The sequence below is a fragment of the Trichechus manatus genome, unplaced genomic scaffold, assembly GCF_000243295.1.
Source record: "Trichechus manatus latirostris isolate Lorelei unplaced genomic scaffold, TriManLat1.0 scaffold00043, whole genome shotgun sequence".
NCBI classification, from domain to species: Eukaryota; Metazoa; Chordata; class Mammalia; order Sirenia; family Trichechidae; genus Trichechus; species Trichechus manatus.
The window spans coordinates 3,128,630-3,135,626 of record NW_004443979.1 but is presented as its reverse complement, the minus strand read 5'-3'; positions in this window follow the sequence as shown (position 1 = coordinate 3,135,626).

Here is a 6,997-nt window from a genome sequence, read left to right as displayed (position 1 = left end):
TAGTACCAGGCTGTTGGTGATGAATTCTTTCAGCTTTTGTATGTCTGGGAAGTCTTCATTTTACCTTCATTTTTTTTTCCTGGATATAGAACTCTATGTTAACAGGTTTTTTGTTTTGTTTTGTTTCTTTCAGCATTTTAAAGGTGTTGCTCCACCGTCCGCAGTTTACTTTGTTTCCAGTGAGAAATCTGCTGTCATTCTTATCTTTGTTCTCTGTACATAATGTGTCCTCTGATTGCTTTAAAGGTTTTCTCTTTGTCACTTGTTTTAGCCAGTTTGTTTATGATGTGGTTTGGTATAGACTGCTGCATGTTTCTGTGCTTAAGGTTTATTGAGCTTCTTGAATCTGTGGGTTTATAGTCTTTATCAAATTTAGAAAATTTTCAGCTGTTACTTTTTCCAGTATTTATTTGTCCACACTTCTCTTTCCTCTCCTTTTGGAATTGCTGTTCCATGTATATTAGTCCACTTGAAGTTGTCCTACAGTTCACTGATGCTTTGTTCATTTTTTCTTTTTCATTTTTCCTGTATGTGTTTCCTTTTAAATAGTTTCTATTTTTTTGTCTTTAAGTTTACTAATCTTTTCTTTTGCAACGTCTAATCTGCTGTTAATCCTATCCAAGGTCTTTTTCTTCTCAGAAATTGTCTTTTTCATCCCCAAAAGTTAGAATTGGGTCTCTTAATCTCTTCCATGTCTTTCCTTAATTTGTTCATGCTTTACACTATCTTCTGGAACATAAAAATTATAATAACTGTTTTAATGTGCTTGTCTGTTAATTGTTAATTCTATCATCTGTTTGATTTCATCTGTTTTTATTGATTGATTTTTCTTCTGTTATGGATTGTATTTTCCTGCTTCAGACCGTTGCATGTCTGGTAACTTTTAATTTGATGCCAGTCATTGTGAATTTTGCCTTGATAGGTGGTGAATATTTCATTAAATTTTTTTATCTTTATTCAGGGATGCAGTTACATTACTTGGAAACAATTTGATCCTTTTAAGGCTGTTTTTAAGCTTCAGTAGGCAAGACCACAGCAGCCTTTAGTCTAGGGCTGATTTTTCCCAATATTCAGTCTGTCCCCTTCTACATACACTACATGGTGCCCTGTGTGTTATGGGGTTTTTCTGCTGTGACTGGTTGCAACAGAAACTATTCCTAGCCATGTGTGAGTTTCAGTCATTATTCCTGCCTACACCTTTGTGGTGGTTCTTACCCTTGCCTTGGTAGTTTACTCACATACATGTGCTCAGTTGGAGACTCAAGGAGATTGCTCTGTAGCTCTTCAGAGTGTGCTTTCTCTCTGTGCAGCCCTTTACACTCTGCAGAATCTCTCCTCTCCTATGCTTTGCCCTGCAGATTCTAGTTGTCTTGGCCTCCCCAAATTCTTGACTTCTTGTCTTCTCAATTCCAGAAAGCTTCCGAGTTTTGTTTTGTGCCCCCCTCCCTGCTCTGGTTCCTGGAAATTCTTCAGGCATTAAGATGGGGCAATTGTAGGGCTCACCTTGTTTGTTTCCCTTCTCTTAGGGATCACTGTCCTGTACTACCTATTGTCGGACGTATTAAAAAAAAAGTTTCATGAATTTTGACTGGGTTTTGTTTTTGTTTTCGGTTGTTTAAAACGAGAGGGTAAGTCTGGTCTCTGGTACTCCATCATGGCCAAAAGTCAAAGTCCTCCTATAACTCTTTCAAAATGTCATTCTGTTGATATCTAGTTTCCCTCTTGCCTCTTGGGATATCAGCTGTCAGTCTTACTGTTCTTCTTGGAAATGTAAAGCGTCTTTGTTTTCCGATTGCATTTTAGATTTTTTCTTTTTCTTTTTTTTTGTTGTTTTAAGCCGCTTTGTTGTGTGCCTAGGTGTGGACTTCTTTGTTTATTTCTTATTTGAGTTCACAGACCTTCTTAAATATCTAACTTGATAACCTCTTTCAGTTTTAGGAAATCATTATCAATATTTCTTTCCCCTCTTTCTGAGACTCCAATTACATGCATGTTAAACTTTTCACTGTGTCCCATTTATCTCTTTTGCCCTCTTGCGTATTTTCCATTCCTTTTTTTTTTTTTTTTCCCTCCTCTGGATGCATCATTTTGGAGTTTTTTTTAATTACCTGTCTTTGATTTTACTAATCCTGTCTTTTGGTGTTTAACCTATTTATTGAATTCTTAATTTCAGATACTATATTTTTCAATTCTAAGATTTCCTTTTGATTTTTTTTGGGGGGGTAGATTCCAACTTTCAGGTGAAACACTCATCTTTCTAAATTATTTTCTCCTCTATCTTTATTTTCTTGAACATATTAGGCATAATTACTTAAAAGTCCTTGTCTACTATAATATCTGGATCACCTGTGGATCTTTCTCTAGTGTCTGTTTTATTTCTTGGTTTCTAGATGCATGACCCTGTCTCTTGGTCTGCCAATTTATTTTTTATTGAATATCAGACATTTTGAGTTTCCACATGATTTTATCTTCCTCCAAAGAGGGTTCATGTTTTCCTCTACTGGGTAGATAGAGTGGAGGTTGATCACCTTAATCCAGTTAGGTACTGTGCTGAGTTGAAGCTGGGTTGCAGTTTGGGTAAGGCTCAGTTATCTTTGGCTTGCCCCTTTTCCTAAGGCATAGCTCAGTGGGGCTTTCATTGGTGAAAGTAGTATCTTCACTGGGGCCCTTTTAGATATTCTCAGCCTGTCCCACTCAGGACACGTCAGAATTTGGCAAATATCTTGAAGGGGAAACTAGTCATGTGTTTCAGGCTCTTTTAGTCTCTTCACTTCTGTCACTCCAACCCTGTAAGATTGCCGAAAGTTCTGCTGGTTTCTCTGTCCCTAGCAGCAGACCTCTGCTAAGACAAAACCCAGATTATCATTCTTTCACCTTCACCCAGAACCAGCAAATGCCTCTAAGAGAAAAGCATATGTGTATTATTAGTCTATTTCTCTGTTTCTCTCCTCTCTGGAATCTTAGTCTCTCTCGTTGTGTTTGTTTCAGCCCCTCTCTGATCCTTTTAAACAAATATTTTTTGATGTTATCCAGTTTTTATAGTTGTTCTTGGCAGGAGCATTGGTCTACCACAAACTGCTTTGTTCTGTCTAGAAGCAGAAATCCAGTGAGTTTTTAATTTCAATTATTATAGTTTTCATTTCTGGAGGTTATAGTCTGTTCATTCCCAAATCTGATCGGTTATTTTCATAGTCTCTTATTCTTATCTCATATTTTCAATATATTTTTTGTTTTCTTGTACATTTTAAACACACTTATTCCATATTTCTGATAATTTCAATATCTTAAGTATTTGCTGCTTTGATTTTGCTGCTTTGATTTTGCTGCTCTGATTTTGTTTATTATTTCTGCTAGCTACATGTATGTTGCCTTATTTATTTGGATATTTGGTGATTTTTGACTGTGAGCGTTTATTTTTTTAGAATTATTCTCTATTGGGACTTTCCAAGGCCTGGGCTGACTGCGGGTTCCTCCACAGAGGCTTTGCATTTGCTTCTGTCACTCACCTGGGAACATGTACAGGCCTTATATCATTTTAAAGTCTTAATTCAAACATTATTGGGCCACTTAGATACTGTTAATTTGGGTTGAAAGCCCACATGCAGTCTGGCTTGTTGTTATAAATTCCTTAGGGAAATATTTTCTCTCTTCTCCATTTATAGCCTAAGTTTAAGATTTCTTTCCTTGGATGGGCCCTGGGCTTTGTCCTCTGTCCCTTGCTCCAATAGGAGGCCATGAAAACCAAAGCTCAACTTCACTTTTATTGTAAGGCAATTGCCTTCAGGGTGAAAACTGCCTTTAGTGCTTTACTTACCATCAAGGGTTCCCAGTTTTACTTTGGTTTTGGCCTCTGAATATTCCTTACTGGCTTGCCAACATATTGATGCTTTTGAAAAGATGTTTGTTATTTCCTGTCCAGCATTTTTCGTTGTTAACTGCTCAATGTTCCAGGTCCATTGTAGCAGGAAACAGTAATCAAAGTTGAATTTTATTAAATTCACGTACACAGAGAGAGAGAGAGATACAATTGTACCACTAATAAAATGTCCTAAATTTTGTTCTGAATTTAGTATTACTTGTATACATGATTACAATAAGTAGATACTGAATATATTTTCCAAAATAGGAACTGGACCCATAATTGCAGCTCGTTGTCCCCACCAGTAAATATAAGCAGTTTTTCATTAAAGAAAGGAAAATGATTGAATAATCCAAATTAGCCTGGGCAAGAAAACTAACAGCTGCCTAAAATGAAATATTTGAGTTATGAGCCATGTGCCATTTTGGTTTATCTGTAGCCAAAAGGTTTGAAATCCATATTATAATTAACCATGTTGCTTGGGAGGGCCTGGTTGCCTTGAATAAGAGCTGCCTGGTGATGAGTAAGAGGTATCCGTGACACACAAGTCAGACCTTGCAACTCTTTTTGTTGTTTGAACTTTCCTCTCTGTTGTAGCTAAGGATATGGCATGGAATTTAAACACTTGTGTGGTTACTCCATTCCTTCAGCCATTGTGTTGTTAAGCTCTAGCTAACGAACTTTTTTTAATGCTGACTCTATGTAAGGCAAGACTTAGAAAACAGCAGCAACCAACATTTTTTTGTTTTATAATTAAAAACATATTATTTGTGTGTCTTTAGGCAAGTAAAATGCTTTTGCATGTCTAGTCCAACTACTCCTCCAAAAGCAGCCTTCATGATATGTATGAAAAATAAATTAATAAATAAACCAAGGTATTTATTAAGAAAGTTTAAATTGAGATTTTTCTCAAACTTAAAATTGAGATTTTCATTTCTCAAATTGAAATTTTCATTTCAAAAATCGCACCTACTATAGCAGAAACTCTAAAAAGCATACTTTTTTTTAAAACTTAAGAACTTTTCCTGAAGTAGAGGAACTGAAATTATATAATATTTGAGAAGATAAGAGCTGCCAAAGTCACCGATCAAGTAGACTTTGTTTCCTGCGGCCTTTTCTTCCATGCCAATGTTTTTTGTGGTTTAGAGAGGTCCTCCTGATATGTCACAAGGTATGTTTCTCAAGCCCATATATATTATGTGCACATTGGTTTGCCAAAGGCAAGTTTTGATTTAAAATCTTCAAATTACATTTTGCTTCTAAAGATACTGTTTTGAATCCAAAATCAGGTGACTACGAGATAGAAGACTGAGTTTCTTTTCTAACTCATAAACTAGGTCTGAAGATAATTCTTGGAGAGGCGACTCAATTATAGTTTGAACAATTGTATAATAATTTACATAAAACATCTTGAAGTTTTTGCTTTAAGAAATATACTTTACTTAAATATGTACATTGGTTATTAAATGTACATGTTTAATAATAAATAATAAGATGCCTTATTACTTCAAAGTCTTATCACTTTGCAAACTTTGTCTTTGCATCTTATTTCCTTAAACTATGGTCATATAATAAAGAGTAGTAGTATTATTTAGGTAGCATGTAGGAATGTGAATATGTAATCTAGTTTATCAGATAGAAGTGAAAAACTTTTGAAATCAGAAGTTTTCTTTTAATTAAAATCTCAATTATATAAAAACAATCACTTTGTTTTTGCTTTTATAAAAATTGCAACAATTTTTCAAGAAATATAGCTATATTGTGAGTTAAACATTTAAGTATTGCAGCAGTTATTATCTATAAATCATGGTAAGATACAACAGTGGTTTTATCATTTTGGGAATCAAAGAATGGTGTGTGTGTGTGCGTGTGCACACACATGTATACTTGTTTTTTAAGTTTTCAAAAACTTGTCTGCTTCAAGTTACATATAACATTTATCTATCTGGGCCCGTATTTCATTTTTTTAAAGAGCCAGTTGCTCATTATATATAGAGATTCTATGTCACTTTTTTTTGTTTTCTTATTGATGGCAAGAAAATGAATAGAAGTGACTCATTCATAGCATACCAATACCTTAGACCCTATGCTCCAAGCACACACTCCTTTTTCAGTTCCTACCCTGAACTTTCATTCTTTAATTCACTTGCCATTTTTAATCCCCTACTCAATCAAATCCACCTTCACTTGTTTAAATCCAATTCATCCTTCAAGAACACTTATTTGCCATCCCTACATGGGGCTTTCCCTAATTCCCCACTACCACCCTACCACCAAGTTGGAGTTAATCTCTCTTCTCTGTGCCTTATGGTTCTTTGTTCATCTCTTCATTAGGGCAGTTATTAAATTTCCTCTTGTTTCTGTATTCTTGTACTATCTCCCATTACAATGCAAGCTTCTGGAGGTCAGAGATTTGGTCTTGTTCATATTTCTTTGCACAAGGTAAATACTTGATGAGTAATCATTGTTGTTTAATGATGAAACCTAATTCTTCAAATTATATTTTTATTTTACATACAGTTGTATAACCTGTCTTTGAACAACTCTGTGGCATTAGATTAAAATGTGAGCATCATTTCCTAAAACAATAGCATTAAAATATATTATTATGTCAGATTATCCTAGCATTACCAGGTGAAACATTTGTGTTTACCTGAAGACCTTAGCTCTTTAAGCATAATCAATTTAAAGTAGAGGAGTTTTTGGTTTGGGGTTTGTCTTTTTTTAATCAGAATTTTTTGTGTAGCTGTTAAATTTTGGCCCCATACAGTCCAAAGTTTGAAATTTCACTCTGTGATAAAGTGAAGGTGTGTTTTTATTTTGTTGACCACAAAATTTATACAAAATTTCTGGACCATAAAATAGGCCGTTAAATTTTTATGGAGCAATGGTAATAACTAAATTGCTTTCTGTTACCAAATGTGCCTAAATTCAGGCAGAGAGAGGGAGAGTTTAAGCCTTGTACAAACTATTAATGCATTTGGATGCCCTCTGATGTTGCTGCAAAATACTTAATTAAACCATGATTTCAAACTCAGTGCCCCTCCCCAATTTCCTAAATTAATCAAAATTTTTTGAATTCTGATTACTTTGATGTGCTTTCTTGATATTTTACTTTCTGGTTTTATGTTTTTCTTT